The sequence below is a fragment of the Tamandua tetradactyla genome, chromosome 5, assembly GCF_023851605.1.
Source record: "Tamandua tetradactyla isolate mTamTet1 chromosome 5, mTamTet1.pri, whole genome shotgun sequence".
NCBI classification, from domain to species: Eukaryota; Metazoa; Chordata; class Mammalia; order Pilosa; family Myrmecophagidae; genus Tamandua; species Tamandua tetradactyla.
Window position 1 is genome coordinate 120123253 of NC_135331.1, and position 17637 is coordinate 120140889.

Sequence of the window (17637 nt, forward strand, 5' to 3'; positions counted from 1 at the left end):
ATACTCTTTGCTCTGCAGTCAGCTTTGACTAGAATTAATATCGCTACTCAAATTTTCTTTTGATTAGTGTTAATACACCATATAATTCCCCATCTCTTTACTTGCATCTATCTGTGTCTTTATATTTGAGGAGAATAGTCTTCTAATTTTTATGTATAGACTGTTCTAGTTTGCTAGCTGCTGGAATGCAACACACCAGAGACGGATTGGCTTTTAATAAAAGGGTATTTATTTTGTTGGTTCTTCAGAGGAAAGGCAGCTAACTTTCCACTGAGGTTCTTTCTTACGTGGAAGGCACAGGATGGTCTCTGCTGGTCTTCTCTCCAGACCCTTGGGTTCCAACAACTTTCCCCGGGGTGATTTCTTTCTGCATCTCCAAAGGCCTGGGCTGAACTGCAAGTGCTGAGATGATGAATGCCGAGCTGCTAGGCTGTGCTACATTGCGTTCTCTCATTTAAGCACCAGCCAATTAAGTCAAATGTCACTCATTGCAGCAGACACGCCTCCTAGCCAACTGTAGATGTAATTAGCAACAGATGAGGTTCACGTACCATTGGCTTGTGTCTGCAGCAACAGAACTAGGTATGCTCACCTGGCTAAGTTGACAACTGAATCTAACTAACACATAGACCATTCACATTTGAAGTGATTATGGAAATAGTAGGATCAATATTTATCACATTTGCAACTGTTTCTATTCATTATCCTTGTTCTTTGTTTCTTTTCTTTTTTTTCACTTTGTTAGTTATATTTTGAGGAGGGTCTCTTAAATGTATTATCCAATTCTTTGATAAAATATTTTATTTCTTCTATCATATTTTAAATTTATAATATCTTTTTTTTGTTCTTTGACATGTTTTTCCTGTTATATGGATGAACTATCTTCTATTCTCTTCTTGAGGATATTATTTGTACCTTAGAAAGTGTACTTTTGCTTCTAACCATTTTCTTTATTTAATGTCTTTTTTTGCCTTCCTTCTTTGTGTTTGTATTTTATATTTTACACTCTTCTTGTATGTCTAATGAGCCTTGTCTTTCCATTCATATTTAAAGTGAGGTAGCCAAAAGTGAATTAAGAAATCTGTGTGCATATGTGGGCTTGATTAGGGATTGGTTTCACTATTGATTGAATTGATCCATTTCTTTGGAGGAACTCTCTAAATTATGGTATGTAAGACATTTCTTTTTCAGCATGGACTGCTGGAGAATGCCATTAGTGTTTTGCTGAGTGTGAAAGAATAGTGCCTAATGCACGTAGAAAGTGAAAAGTGAAGTGAAAGTGACCTTAAGATCTGCTTCTTGTACCTTTAGACAATTACCTAATTTTCAAAAACAACAAACTATTGTTTTATGAAATATCTGTTGCTTCATTTCCTGAGATCATTGTGGATTTCATAGGAGCTAAATGGTTTGGTGTTTGTGATTGTCTCTCTACCAGCTAAGTTCTAGCTTTCTCTGGTTAGCTAAGTTAATGACCACTTTTCTACCTTCTTTTTCATTTTCAGAATTTCTTGTTGGGTATGTCTTCTCCTCATTTTATCTTACTGGGTTTGTATCAATTCCCACTTTAAGTATCAAAAAAAAAAAAAAAAACAGGAGGAATGGTTACTGAGTGACAGGAGGAATTTGGGAGGGAAGTTAGATAAATGGATGTGTTCAATTTACGGTATGTAACAGGTTGTGTGCAATCTCATCACTTAAATTTTATATTTCAAAAAATAGAGATAAAAATCCTTTGCCAGAAAATGCATATTGATATTAGGGAGTGACCTTTCAATATGTTATGAAAAATAGACTGTGGGTTGTTATAAATGATTCATATCTAGTCAGATTTCATCAGGCCCTTCTTCAAGCAGATTGAGGCAACTAAAGGGCCATAACCTAATACAGGGCTGGTATAATTAAGTCTTGTACTTGCTAGTGGCAAAAAATACATATATATATATATATAATAATAATAGAAAAGATGTAAGTGATTCTGTGGTGAAGGAATTAAAAAGACTTTGATGAATTACATGTGGCACATAAAGCAGAAAGGAAGGAAATAAAGTAGAATATTCAACGATATGAATATTTACTGACTGTCTATAAAGTAGTCATTTCTCAGAAATCATTCCAAGGTTCAAGACCTTGGAAAATAATAAGTAAAGAGGGAAACTTTTAGGAGGTGCCAGTATGGAATACATATAAATGTAGTTAAGTTGTTAACATGTAGTGTTTCAGATATTTGGCTATTATACGGATATAATATAATTGTATGGCAACTGTGGAGTGTGTAAGGCCAACCAACATATGTGCATGGATAGTTACTTTAAATATGGGACTTCTGAAACTTACTGAAAAAAATTCCATAAAAATAAAAATATTTTAGTTTCTAAATTTTGGTAACACTCCCCAAATTTTCAGTTTGAGATATTCATTGTATGTACTTTGCAATGATTTTATGATTTCTGTAGGCACAGTCTATAGTAGAAATATGATAGAAAAGTGCTTTTGCCTAATTTCCCAGAGGATGGTAAAACTGATTCCGTTAATATCGCTCAAGCACGTACTGTGTGGCGAGCACACGGTTGCCATCCTTTTGTGAACAGACAGAAGGAACTTAACTAATGGAGTGGACTAGAAGCTGAAATTTAATCTGTCCAGATATTTCTATTTTTAAAAAATATGTCTAACCAGGTTTTAAAAATATTTAAAACCTATGACTACCCCTTTGACCACACCCTCTGGTTTAACAAGCAGCATGCTCAGGTTGGGAACAGAACTCCTGGAGATGTTTTCCATAAAATCAGAAAATGTATATATTAGTAATAAGGTATTTTCTCTGTTTCCTCTTGAAATATTTCTGAATTCTCAAGTGAAAGATGAGATGTAGAGAAGTTAAATGGGAGTTGCTGTAAATCGTGCGGGGCTGAGGGCCATGTATTGAAATCCAGGACCAAACAAGTAGGAAGCATCCTGATAAATTCTGAACTTTTTGTTGCTATCACCGAAGAGGTGTATCCTAAAAGTGGGACTAATCAGGGTATAGTCCAACTTTCGCAAATCCCGAAGAACATCTTCCAGGTAAGGTTTGGATTAAGGTAATTTGCCCTTAATGTTACTGCCTGAAAAAAATAAATCCTCTCTGAAGAAAGGTATCATTATTCAGAAGCGCTCATATTTACTTTACATATTTTTATATATAACATCTGATTTTGTACCTTAAATCACTAGGCATTCCAGGAAACCAAACCAAGCATCTCACAACAAATGGAAAAGAAATATGGTGCTCTATACATGAGGTCCAAGATGAAGGAATTATAATCTCTTAAAATAAAAACGCTGCAGATAATATACCTGAGAAATTAGATGCTAAGATGGAGAATTCAACAAAAAATTACAACTCCAATGATTAAGACATTGGAATCCAGATGTGGGTGTCCAAGACTTCCATGGGTGCATCTTCTACATTCTGTATTATTTCTGAACTTTTCTGAAATGAAGTAAACTTGGCATTTGGTCACTAGTTCTTCACATGCTCTACCCTCTGTGGCCTCTCCAGAATATTTTTCCCTTTTTATTTGAAGAAGTTCCCAAATAAGTTTAATATGGGCCTTAGGCTTTCGTCTTCTAAGTCTTCTGGGATTCCTATTATCTCACTGTTGTTGGCTCTTCTACTTTTAATCTCTATGCTTCTTAACTTTATATTTTCTATTTATTTCCATTCCTTGCTTCCTTTTAAATGAATTCCTCAAGCCTCCCCACATGCTACTTCAGTCTTGAGCTATATCCATTTTAAAATGCATCATTTCTTTTTCTTGATTGCAAGTGTTATGTTTTTCAGCCCTAATATTTCTTCTTGATTCTTTAAAAAAACATTTTTATCTTCTTTCCATTGGTTATATTTTCCCATATTTCTATGAGTAGGTTTTTTATGCCTGTTCTTAATTTCTGTTTTGTTTAGTCTAATGCTTCTATAATTGCTGTAATGCATTTGTTGTTTTTCTCTTGGCTGTCTCATTATATGGCCTCTGTACCTATATGCCTCTGGGGTTATTAGCCACTTTATATTTTGTGATGGATCAAAATTTCTTTGATTTCCAAGAAGGAAAGCCTCGGTTACTAATTTCAAAGTTATTAAGATTTGATAACAAATCAAATCCTTAAGTTGGGATTTCAACTCCTTGAATCATAGAGAAACAACATACGAGGGGGTTGTGATCACCGTCTGGAGTAGAGGGCAAAGAGTGAATGCCTGAGCCTAAGTTTCTGAGTTCTTCAATCCAGTTGTGCTTCAGAGCTGTCTAGAATTTATCCCTATTGGTTTGGTTGCGATTTCTTCAGTGTAGACACGTGATTCCTGTATCATGAGAGTAGAGAAGCATGAGCACAACTTCAAGTACTTTTCTCCAGCTTATTCTTTCCCACACCAAGGCCAGGCATGGTCTTTTCTACACTTCAGTCACTACAACCTTCTCCCAAGCACATGCGTGCGCACATGTACACACACATACCATTTCAATACAGTTGTAGGTTTGCCGAAGGGATCACAATAGATGTTTTATTTTTACTTTAATAACATTATCAAGATATAATCCACATGCCATAAAATTCATCCATTTAAAGAGTACAATTCACTGATTTTCAGTATGTTTACAAACTTGTGCAGCAATTATCAGAATCAATTTTAGAGCATTTTCATTACTCCAAAATGAAAGCTCATACATATTAGCAGACGCTTTCTATTTCCTTCCCAGTGCTAAACAACTGTTAATCAATCTGCTTTCTATCTCCATAGATTTGTCGGTTTTGTACATTTCATGTACATGGAAACATACGATATGTGGTATTTTGTGACTGACTTTTTAAATTTAGCTTAATATTTTCAAGTTTCCTCCGTGTTGTGGTCTTGTTTTTATCATTTTATTCTTTATATTGCAGACAGATATTCCATTGCATACCACATTTTATGTTTCCATTCATCCTTAAATAAGCATTTTTTCCCTAATTTTTGATCTTTGTGAATAATATTGTTGTGAATATACATATAGAAATTTTTGTGTGGACCTGTTTTCATTTACCATGGATTGTGTGTGTGTGTATGTGTGTGTGTGTACATGAGTGTGATATCTTTAAATCCATGAATCCATGTTTTCTACTATAGTTGCTTCAGTATGTATCTTGGGGAGGGAGTCAGTGGCCAGGAACTTATCTTCCATGCTGGAAATTAATGCATCATAATTAATTTTAATTGGAAACAATCTAAATGTTCATGTACAGGGCCTGCTAATGTAAACTGTTGTACCCCATAAACCATGAAAAGGAAACAGGAATATCTCCACATAGCACTATGGTAATGCAGTGTAGTGAATGCTCTGATTTTCTTTCAGCTCTTCCCCTTTGGGGGAAAATATTGTCTCCCACTTACCTCTTAGCTTAATTGAGGAGCCTCACCCAACTTTACTCCTCTTTCTTGGGTAAGATTGTTTCATCCAATAAATGGTCAACAGTAAGCCCAGATGCCTCACTTCACCTTTTGACTACTCTGAATGGGCAATCCTGCTTCAAACTCCATTGGGTTTAGCTGAGGCATTTGTTGAGACTGTATCTCATCCTAAAATCTCCCTCTGTCTGACCGTGCTTTATACTCTTCACTTCCCTTCCATCAACTGTGCTCCCAATAACACAAAACTACTGACATGTTAACCTCCATTTCAGAATCTGATTCCCAGCTAATGCCACCCTCAAAAGACTGCTTTGCAGTATATAATACGTAAGAAAACAAGGAAAGAAATATGAATACATATATATACACACATATTATTTAAGAATGGAAGAATATTAATATCCTATCATTTGAGAATGGAGGGCTATAAAAATATGTGCTTGTGTGCGTTATTTTCCTGTATTTATCAGCAAATCAGTAAATAATAAAATATAATTACTCATAGGAGGGGGGAAATAAGGTGGAAGTGACATCAATAGAAATTAGATTGACTGATATATATCTTTAGTAATAAATTTAAATTTGAAACCATGTAAAAATAATCTTTAAAAATCAAAGTGAAATAAAAAAGTGTTTATATATTTTATGACATAAAATACATAAAATTACATTCTAATAACTTTAAAGCGGTAATTTAAGCCTACCTCCATGGTGGACTGTAACAATAGAAAGACCCAACACACTTTCAAAAACTGCTTTTAGTAACTGTATGCTGGTGGTGGTGATGTGTAGTTATTCTGGGATAGACGTGTACCTAAGGTTGGGATAAGGCCAAATGTGTAATTATGATTGGGTCATTGAGAATGATTTTTGGCATGATTGAAAGAAGATGAAGTAAAAGCCAAATAGTTCTCTATTTGAATTGCAAGTAGCAGTATGATCTCACGATATATTTTATCTTAGCAATGCACCACCAACAAAAACAATCTTTCCTAGATTTGACTACTGAAAAAGTCTAGAAAAATGGCTAATACAATAGCAAAAGCAGCCCCAGATTCCATTTGTGATCTCTAAATACTACTTCACACCAAAAGGAAATAGGGTTCCTTGGAGAAATGCCTAGTTCTTCACCTAGCAAAAGATAAGAAACCATGTAGGGTGGGCCATGGTGGTTCAGCAGGTAAGAGTGCTTGCCTGCCATACCTGAGGACCCGGGTTCGATTCCCAATGCTTGCCCATGTTAAAACAAACAAACAAACAAACAAAAAAAACATGTGAATTCTACAGGATAAAGGGTCTGATTTCTTCAACAAAAATTTTGTACAAATAATAAAATAATTGGAGGAGGATTCTAAAGGTCAAATGATATTTAAGAGGCATATCAGTCAATCACAATGGACCTTATCTGAAACTTGACTTAAACAAGAAAACTCTTTAAAAAAAAAATGGTTATGACATTCAGAAAAATTATGATAACTAACTGGATATATGATATTAAGAAATTATTAACTCTCCACGTGGCAATGCAATTGTAGTTAGGCATGTTTGAAGACCCTTTGGCTTTTAAAGAGAGATACATAAATATTTACAGAAATGTGATGTCTGGGCTATGTTTCTAAAAAATCTAGGAGGGTGGGGTATATATTAGATACAATAGATGAAATGAGATTGGCTGTGTACTTATATTTGTTGAAGCTGGCAGTTGGCATTCTGGTTTCCTTATACTAGTCTTTCTGCTTTTGAATATGTTTGAAAAGTTCTATAAAAAAATAAAGTTCTATTTTTACCATAGGCATTCCATCACCACTCCTACCGGTGATTTGGCTTCAATCCTGGCCTCATGACCTCCCAAGCAGTTCTCCATCTCTAGCACACTGGTTTAATATGTCCTAATTATTCAAAATCTCGATTTCTGCTGATATTTTAAATCTGTTCATTTTGTCTTTTTTCTCATCGACTGCTTTTTTTCAAACCTGTAAGCTCACTAAAATGCATCATTCTAACTTCTTTATGATACTTCACCTTCACTTTCATCTTCCAAGCACTTATCCCTAACTCAAGAAAATTCAGTTTACTTATGTTTATTTTACTCCCCTAACCCCTAGTCATTGGTGAAAGCCACATATTTTTGTGTTAAAAGTAAGCCATATAATATTTTAGTGAATATGATTTCACATTTGTAGTTTAAAACTGCAAACTTCTCAGCTTACATCATCCACAGCCATCAGAGAAACCCAAAGACAACAATTCTGGCTTGGTAAATGGACTCACTGATAAAAGGTTTTATTTTTTATTTTGGTAATACTAATAGTAATAATAAAGCAATTACTAATATCTATTGAGCGCTAACTATGTATTACGAACTTAACTCATTTTTCTTCATTAATTTTATATTATAGATGCTGTCACTATTTATAGTATAAATAGTGGGTATGCAATTTATATATTACTATATATTTATATATAAATATATATTTATTTATAATAATATATTACATAAAACATGGGTATATCAAATATTTCTCTAGCATCATATTTATAGATGGAAGATCTTCAACTAAAAAGATGGTTTTGGCTTCACGTTTCATATTGGTTGTTGTATGGAAGAAGAAATTGGGCAGCTTAGCTCAGCTTCTCTCTCCCTCTATCTTTCCTGAGAAGCCAGCCCTCTAAAGGAATTCTACCGTGTGTTATATGCTGCACTCTCCCTGCAGTTGCCACTGTCTGTATTTGGCTGGGTTGTATCTTTCATCCCGGGCAAAGTTTTGGAATTCCATGTGTTTAAAAAGACAAATCCATATCCCCAGTTTAGCTATTATAGATAACAAAGCTGTTAAGTGCATTTACATTTTTTCTGATGTCTTGCATGGGTTCCTCAGTTGGTTTTCAACTTGTATGGGAAAGGGAACCCTCACCAAACCCTGTAAATTTGGAAAGTTAAATTATTTGTCTAAATCACAAACCTAGTGCATGTCAGAACAAGACTAGATTTCAGGCCATTAGACTCCAGAGTTCATATTCTTCCCCACTCTCACAATCTGGGACTTTTTAGAGTCCTGGTTGTGATCTCATTATCCACTATGAATTTGATAATAATTGAGTTGCTCAATATTGGGAACTACAGTTTTATGAAGATTTATTCACAATATATATTTTGTTTTAATCCAAATGATTTTATCAGGACTTTGAATATTATTATTGCTCTTTACTGAAAATTGTATTTCAACATGAAGACTCAATATTGCGATATATTCTGTGTCTTGTGTGTCAGTAAAAATGCATTACAATCAGAAACAAAATTCTGTTACGGATATTAGCATTTTATTGTTGGAATATAAGTTTATTAGGAGTAGAAAAGCCATTACTTTGCTAGGTATATTCTTTTATTAATTACATATATATATGGAGAGAGAAAATTAAAAAAATACATAGTGAGTGAATCCTATTAAACTCGACCTCATACTTAACTAGTACTTTCACTAGAAAATTTAGATGATTAGAGCATATCTGATTGACTTATGTTTTCTCTAAAAGCAAAGTGTGCCAATCATTAACAACTGGTCAGTCAGTTATAGAATGCACAGAGCAAAATTCTCAACTCATTCTGTAAAGGCAAGAAATGTTGAGTCTTGCAATATGTTTTCTTAGGACTACCACTTTGGCACCATTTAAAGGATTGAAATTTAATAAGGTGCCAATTATATCAAACACCATATAACTTCACCATGCAAAGTAATAGGATTTATTAAACATAACAGATTATGAAAGTTAAACCATAATTTAAAATGTGAAAAATAAGATAAAATTTGCTTTCAGTCTGAACAATTAAGAAAATGCCAAACTAAAAAACATCTAGTCTAGGATACAGTTCAACATCAGGAAAGATTAATGATCCTGTCAAATATATAATTAGAATCTTATATTAGTAATAAAGTAAATTCAAATCTCAAGATTTTCTTCTGATTTTTCAGTGAAAATAGCATTTTTCTGTACTATGTTATTTTTCATGTCATGGTATTATTTTGTATTCCCATCTGTAATGTTAGAATATAGGGTGAACACATTTTAGAAAGAGAAGTGTTTGGTGGATGATTTTAGAGTATGAAAACAAATGAAAGCTATAAAAATGCTTATAATATTATGAGTTAAAATAAATGATGTCAGCATATTCCAAATTTTAAAATTCATGAAATAATTCATAAAGTGGTTCCCTACAGCACAGAATTTACATCAATCCATACTCATTCTCTGTTTAGCTGTGGCAAATAATTTTGATAGCTTGTCCCCAGATTTTGGAAGCATAAGGAGAAATCCAGGTATATTGATCTGGGCACAAAAGGCTGACCTCAACCCCACTCTCTTATTGCATTTCAAAGACCTGCTTAAACTACTTCTTTCTCAGGTGTTCTTGTAGTGTGTATCGCTAAGTAACAGAGAACTGGTGGAAGGGAGAAGGATGTTTTTAATTAGAAGGGGTCACGGAAAGGTTCTTATACTTATTCTGGGAAAGGACTTACATCCTTGAATCTCATGTTTCTCTGTAGGTTAATCCAGTGTGTTGAAACCCAGTAGATATAAAATTTTCCATAGTAACAAATTAATTGATTTGAGTGAAGATTGTTCAAATTGTAAGACAATGAACTAGAATTTTGACATAACCATACAAACAGACAGACACAAAACTGAGCTGCATGTACGGTGACAATTTTAGCTTTATTTTGGGTAACAGAGGTGTTATTTTTAATTTTTCTGCATATTTAAATACGGCAAAAAATGGGAAAAAAATATCCTGACTAGAGGTCAGGCTGAACCTAACTCATAGTGTCTAGATTTCTTTCTCTCTTTAATCACATATTTATTGATTAGTCTATATATCTGTCTGCATCTCTATCATTTCTCCATCTATCTATAGTGATAGCTAGTTATTGATAGATATCTTCCATTTATCATCTTACTCCATAATTAGCCTTTACAAGAAAACTTGAAGCAGAAAACTTTCTGTTTAATTTAAGGTATCTAAGTATGTAAAGATTTAAAAAAAATTCAGTGTTATTTTCAATGAAGTATATAGTAATTTGAAACGGAAAAAGACATAAATTCATAAATAATTTATCAGATGATTATAAATTTCTGGGGAGGGAGGGAGTCCTGAACGTTTCCTTCTGTAAACTTGTATCAAATGTTTTCAAGAGGAAAACATCTTTAGCCCTATCTTTCTCTGCTGGACCATACCAATTTTCATGTAAATATGCTTTAATATTGTTCATGTTAAAGGATTATTTTCTCATGACTTTTGCCTTTCCAGCAATGACCAGTGATTTCAAAGAGAAGTATTAATTCTAGTCCCTCTACTTTCTCTCTGTGTTACCATAGGCCAGTATGTTAATCTGTATGTATACCGATTTCTTTACCTGCAAAATTAGAATTATAATGATAAAAAGTACTTTCTAGGATTATTGTGGGGTTCTAGCTAGTTAATTGATGTAAAACATTTTAACACAATGCCTATCCATTAAGTGTTCAATACCTGTTAGCCAGTTTCATTACATGCATACACTTATAACCAAATCTTGAGAATGTCGCTATTCTCACTATCTTTACTATTTTCCAATATGACTTCTTTTCCATTTTTCCATGCAACACATTTTAGGGTCCCCAGTGAAGTTAACTATAGTGGGCACTTAGCTTTTCATATTACTCTATACCTAATAAAAATCAGTTGATTGATTGAATAGATGATTTAATAACTTAAAATATCCAAGATAGAGAAATAAAATAAAAACCAACAGACTTGTTTACTCATTTTTAAAGGTCCTGCTCTTATATTTGGATGGAAGACAGGGGAACAGAATCATGATAATTTTAATAACAAGATTTGTTTTTTGCCCCTTGAGAAAATACTATTTTAGTGGTATGTATAAATCTGTCTGAGCAATAGTCTATGCAACTCAGTTGGAAAAGGGGACCCTTATGAGTCTTTGAGGTCAAATGCCTTAGAACTTGAACTTTATAATTCACCCAAGTCCTAGAGGAATCCTGTGGATGCTGAAATTTAAAAAAATATTTTGGATCTTTTTCTTTTCTTTTAATTATCTGTGCACCTTCTAGATTAGTCATTTTGAAAATCCTGTACATAAGGAGCAATATGCATAATTTAAGGACTCTCTATACTACTAGGTTGAAGCAGACCTGGTGCAATTTCCAGGGCATTAAAACAATCTCATAAAAGAAACAAAAATTTTACCCTCTTGGTTTGATGATGCCATAAATCCTACCCTTTGAGATTTATCCTTTTGTATGAAAGTTTTTAGTCTGTTGAAGTGTAAATATCCCTGAGAGGGCAAGCATATTAAATTATCAAATATTTAACAATGTGTTACAATTGCTTTGATCAAATTATTTCCTGAGAACATGAATTGATGGGGGAAGAAGCTAGTGAAAGCACAGGGCTGGGGGCAGCACATCAGAAAAAAGCTAAGGGAAACAGTGTGCCCAGGATTACCAGCAGGGAAGTCGGACTGTTTACTATTTGCTGTTACCTGCAATCTTTATTTCCAGCCTGATGGGACCAGATGCCATCTGTGCTGGAGCAGTAAGAGTCCCACCAGTGCAGAATATCTAGTTTATTGGAGGTGAATTTGTAAATACAGAGAAAGGAAACTGGTACTTTGGGCGACCAGAGATTTGTGGCAATAAGGAAAAAGACTTGCCTGAACACTGCTTTTATTGGTTTCACGAAACAGTCATACAAAACAGCTTAAAACACTAAATGCTTTCCAAAAACAACCCAAATAATAGAGCTCAGTCCATAACAGTGTGTGAGGGCCATTTGATCTGTCCGAAAATGAAAAGTTGACACAGTAGAGTGTTACGGTAACAATTTCCTGATTATTCCTGGAAATTATGGCAAGGATAGAGGCAAATAGCTTCAGTCAATGACATATATAAACAATTGCCTACTCTTTCTTGGAAAGTGAAAATTACATCACAATTTTATAAGTAATAGAAACCTTATTTTAAAATAAGCCCATTAGTGCTGAGTTAGTTCAGTAAAGCAAAGACAGGATTTACTGCAAGCACCATCACCACTATGTATTGCTTATTTTAATTTAAATTTTTTACTTTAAATTGTATATGGGGCATATATGTTCAAATCTTCTATGAAACATATTGATTCTATAGGTAGGAAAGGGAAGGCAAAGATAGAAGTTTGGCTTCATAGTTTATTTTCTTAATGGCAAAAAAAGGACCGTCAAAATAGATGTTTTCTTTCCACTAGCATAGTTTATGATGTATGATTTCAGCATCTGGAAAAATATTCATGATTTCTTCATCTTCAAGCTCTACCCACACTGATTCCCCTCTTCTTGTAACTTTCTATTTTTTCCTTAGTTGGAAATAAATTAGAAGATTGATATTCTCATATTTCTCTGTACACAAGCTACCTCTGCACTACATGGATAAGTTTGGAACTCGCTTTGAGAAATCTAAATAATGTTTCATTAAAGACCCTCCAATTTTCATCACTAAATTCCATTAAAATATGCAGATATAGAACATATATAGTATAATTGCATAAACAATGTTATATATGTATAATAAAATAATTGACATATATTGCATAATTCAATGTACATAATTTTAAATCCTTTGAGACTGTGTCTATCTTTCTATCTATCTATTTTTCTATCTATATATCTATTGTAATGAAAGAAGAAATACATTTTAATGAGTTGAAACGAAAGCAGAACTTTTCCAGGATAGTCCTAAATGAAGTTTTTTCATTCTTCAGTCATTCACAAACCACCCTAGGGATTGTTGCTGTAGTTGAATACCTCCTGTAGTACTACTTACAGTATGTGTTTCTTTAAAACAACTCAGGACTCACATCACTACTTACTTTAATTTTGTCCTAGGCAAAAATGTCATGAAGTCATGAGTTTAATGCACACATTATATCAAACTACATAAAAATAAATATAAAGTTAAAACAAATAAAATAAAAATTGATCCACACACTAGCTAAAATTATTACATAGTACCCTGGTTGTGAGCATACTCTAATTGAAAACACAGAGGCAGGTTTGCATCTGAGTTATAGGACGGAGTCTGGAGTCAGTTGTCCAGGTTTATATGCCTCCTCTACTACTTAGTGGTGGAATACCTCAGTTTCCTCATTAGTAATATGGAAATAAGAAAACCACTTCACAGGGTTCTAGTTAGGATTGCAATAATACACACAAAGATGAGAGCAGCTTCACAAAGTGCTTGGCACATATGTTTTTGTTTTTCACTATATATGGAATAACCATCACATGGGTATTTGTATTCCTTGACTTTTCCATCCAAGCATAGCTCCAATATTAACTGGTAGGTCGAGACGGAAGCCCAGATTATTTGATCCAAATCTAAGTCCCCAACAGAGTTGCTGCAGCTGCTAAACATATCTAAAATCACTTTTCTGAGTAGTTTATTTCCTGAGAGAATTAAACTTATTGTTTCGGGCATACATTCATCAATTCAAACATTAATTCAAATATTTACCGAGTGGATACTGTGCACAAGATAGAAGATATTAAGGGAAGTAAAAAATGAATCAGGCAGAGCTTGTCTCTGGGACGTTCCTATAATTAGCAATCAATAGGTAGTACAGGAAAGGTTTACAACAATGCTGCTAAATTCTGTATAGGGTAGGGTGAGGCAATTTCTAGTTTAAATTTTCTGGGAAGGCTTTGGGATTAGATCAGGAAACTTTAAAAACCCAGATAGTCTGTGAAACACTTCATTGACCTTGCCTCACTAAATCCTGACCACATGCCTGGATTCTCCTTATTCTGCAAGAGGTAACTAAAGTACAGCCTTTCAATAATCGCAAAATGAAGTTAGATGCCAGGTCTTTCTGAATCAAGCATCCAAGCTCTTTATATCTCAGGTACAACATCACAACATGTTATTTTATTTATATTATTTAAATACACTTTATAAAAAAGAATAAAACATATAATCAGAGCCTTGGAATTGCTTTTTTAGTTGTGTTCCATCATACTTGCTGCTTTGCCATTTGAAAGTTATTTACTCTAGTAATTTATTTCTTTAGAAAATTAAATGTCATGTTGGTGTCCCATGAGAGTTCTCACAGCTTCCAACATTACTTAGCCTCTTCCCCTTGGAGCAGTTTATACATTAAAAAGAATGTGCTTAATTATGGGTAAATAATTATATTTCTCAATATTTAAGTCATAATTCAAAGCAATGAAAATGAATATCCTTAATCTGGGACTTACATAACACACGTTAAATCTCACATTTTCACGATCTTTTAAATGTCGGAATTTTGCATTTCTTCACCTGCTGGAAGAATTCATTTGATCAGAGAGGCATTTCTAAAAGCACCAGCTTCAGGTTCTGGTGCAGAGATAATATAATTATCTCAGCGTTTGCAAAATATACCCAGTTTTGAAGTAACGTGTGGCATTGCTATGCAGAGTGATTTTTGAAGATGGAAGCTCCATATTGTTAAACTCTGTTCCAAAATAATCTCCTTTCTTTCTTTCTTGTTTGAACTGTAGCTGCTTTTGCCCTGAGCAGAGTTGGGTGAGCTGTGGAAAAGCTTTCAGGTGAGCACTCTTAATTAGCCTAGAATAGTGCTTTAGCGTTTCTAAATCCAAGCCCTAAAGACAGATATGATTAAAGTCTATAAAAAACAAAAATGTACTTAAAATGCTATTTTGAGGCTCATTAAACTTGAATTAGTCAACATCTATTTCTAGGAGCACAATCAATTTGCATTTATCCAATGGTTCTTTTTGGCCAATTAATGTTTAGGTGATCACATTAAGTAACTTGAATCAAAACAAAATAATTGAAATATGTAGTGGGAAAAAAAAACTACATTTAACTCTGGTCATTTGTTACTATGACAGAATTACATAAACAGTTGGCGAGGATCTCTTTTTTTCTTTCAGGGATATTACATATACTGAGTAAAGTAAGGTTTAAAAAAGAGTGTGCATGGGTGGCCTATTGTTTCAAGTTTAAATAAACAATAGCGAAATTCTAATTGCCAAATAAGATGAGTGGAAAAAGTGACATTTTTGTTTTTTCATCTAAAAGAGGTCCCCGAAACTGGCTTTCATGTTTAGAGCATCAGGCGACTTCTTTAAAATGTTTTCATCAAGGCATTGGCAAAAATGCATAAGATGTTCCTAACTACTCAGCTATATCTGGCTAATTTACCTTTTTTTTTCAGTGTCATTTTTTTTTCTAGTAAATAAAGAGATATGTTTGAAACCAATGTTGGAAGATTGTTGAAGAGGGAAGTTAGGTTGCTCAGACCTAAGTGTTTTGAATCTAATTATATAATATGGAGATTAGCAAACTTTTTAAATAAAGGGACATATAGCAATTCTTTTAGGCTTTGTGTGCCTCTTGGTTTCTGTCTCAACTTTGCTGCTATAGTGGGAAAGCAGCCCTAGATGATACACAAACAACTGAGTGTGATTTGGTACCGGTAAAACTTTAATGTCAAGAACCAGGCCAGGTTTGACCCAGAGACCGCAGGTTAGATCCCTGATAGAGTTTAATGCCAAGAGTTATGAAGTGGACCTGGTCAAAGGAAAGCATTTTCAGTCAGGTATTTAGACAAGGTGGTTTTCTAGAAGCTCTAGCCTCATGTACATAAGGCTGTTACTGAAAAAGTTAGTGGAAATTTCCAAAAAGCTTGAAGGGATCCTCAGGTTTGTGATTAGCAGATGGATAAATCTCATCCATCACAGAAAAATGATGCTGAGCTACCTTTTGAGTATTCTGCCTGTACTGCATTCTTTCTGAGTCCTTTAGAAAAGACAAACTTCACAAAACTTTGGTAGACAAAATCATGTTAAATTGCATCAGAAAAAGAGGGCACCTGCAGTAAATCACAGAGAAGTGCTCTGATACAGATATTGCTGATTTAATTCTTTCCCCAAAAAAGAGGTCTGAGTAACTTCAAATGGGGCCTTCAAGTACAGGATTACTCCTAAACTGCCCCTCTAAAGTCTCAGGGTGAAGCGTTGTCCCATTATTTCTGTGTTAGCTAAGCAAGGGGATTGTAGTGCTTCAGCTGCAGTACTGGAACATCTTTGTGATTGTGGAGTTGGGCCTGTCTCATTCTCCAAGGTCTATTCCAAAAATCAAATGACATGGTGTTTTAATTTGCTAATGTTCAGGAAATGCAATATACTAGAAATGAGATGGCTTTTGTTTAGGAAATTTATTAAGTTACAAGTTTACAATTTAAAGCCAAAAAAATGTCCAAACTAAGGCATCCAGAAAAAGATACCTTGACTCAAGAAAGGGCTTATGACATTCAGCATTTTTTGGTCAGCTGGGAAGGCACACAGAAATATCTGCTAGCTTTCTCTCCTGATTTCTCATTTCAAAGGGCTTCCCTGGGGGCATTTCTTTCTGCATCTACAAACTTCTCTATGTCAGCGTTGAAGCTTTTTCCAAAATGTTTCCTACTTAAAGGATTCCAGTAAGCAGATCAAGACTCACCTTGAATGGGCAGAGTTGCATCACTATGGAAACCACCTAATCAAAAGGTCCCCACTCACAATTGGATGGGGCATATTTCCATGGAAGCAGCTTAATCAAAAGATCCCACCCTAAATAATAGGTCTGCTCCCTAAAGATTGTGTTAGGAAAAAAAAACATGGCTTTTTATGGGGTATATAATAAGTTTCAAACAAGCACACATGACATGTGTGGAGCCCATGCAGAGATAGTAGGTATCTTGGATCGGCTTGAGTTGAGAGAGACAATACACGAAGCTTGTTTGCCAGTTTGAAACTGTTGTGTACCCCAGAAAACCATGCTTTTTAATCCTCATTCAGTATTGCTGGGTGGGATCATTGTTATTGTTTCCATGGAGATGTGGCCCACCCAATTGTGGGTGATAACTTTTGATTAGATGGTTTCCATGGAGATGTGTCTCCACCCATTCGAGCTGGGATTGTTTACTGGAGCCCTTTAAGAGGGAACCAGTTTTGAAAAAGCTCAGGGCCAACAAAGCCCACACAGCCAGAGATCTTTGGAAAGGCAGAAGGAGAACACCCCCAGGGAAGCTTTATGAATGAGGAAAGAGGGCGGGCCATGGTGGCTCAGTAGGCAGAGTTCTCACCTGCCATGCCAGACACCTGATTTTGATTCCTGGTGCCTGCAAAAAAAAA

The 17637-nt window shown here is 34.4% G+C and overlaps 1 protein-coding gene across 1 annotated transcript in view; it reads right to left on the bottom strand.

Moving 5' to 3' along the window:
* EYS (EGF-like photoreceptor maintenance factor) overlaps positions 1-17637 on the bottom strand; it is a 1737133-nt gene that overhangs the window by 600391 nt on the left and 1119105 nt on the right.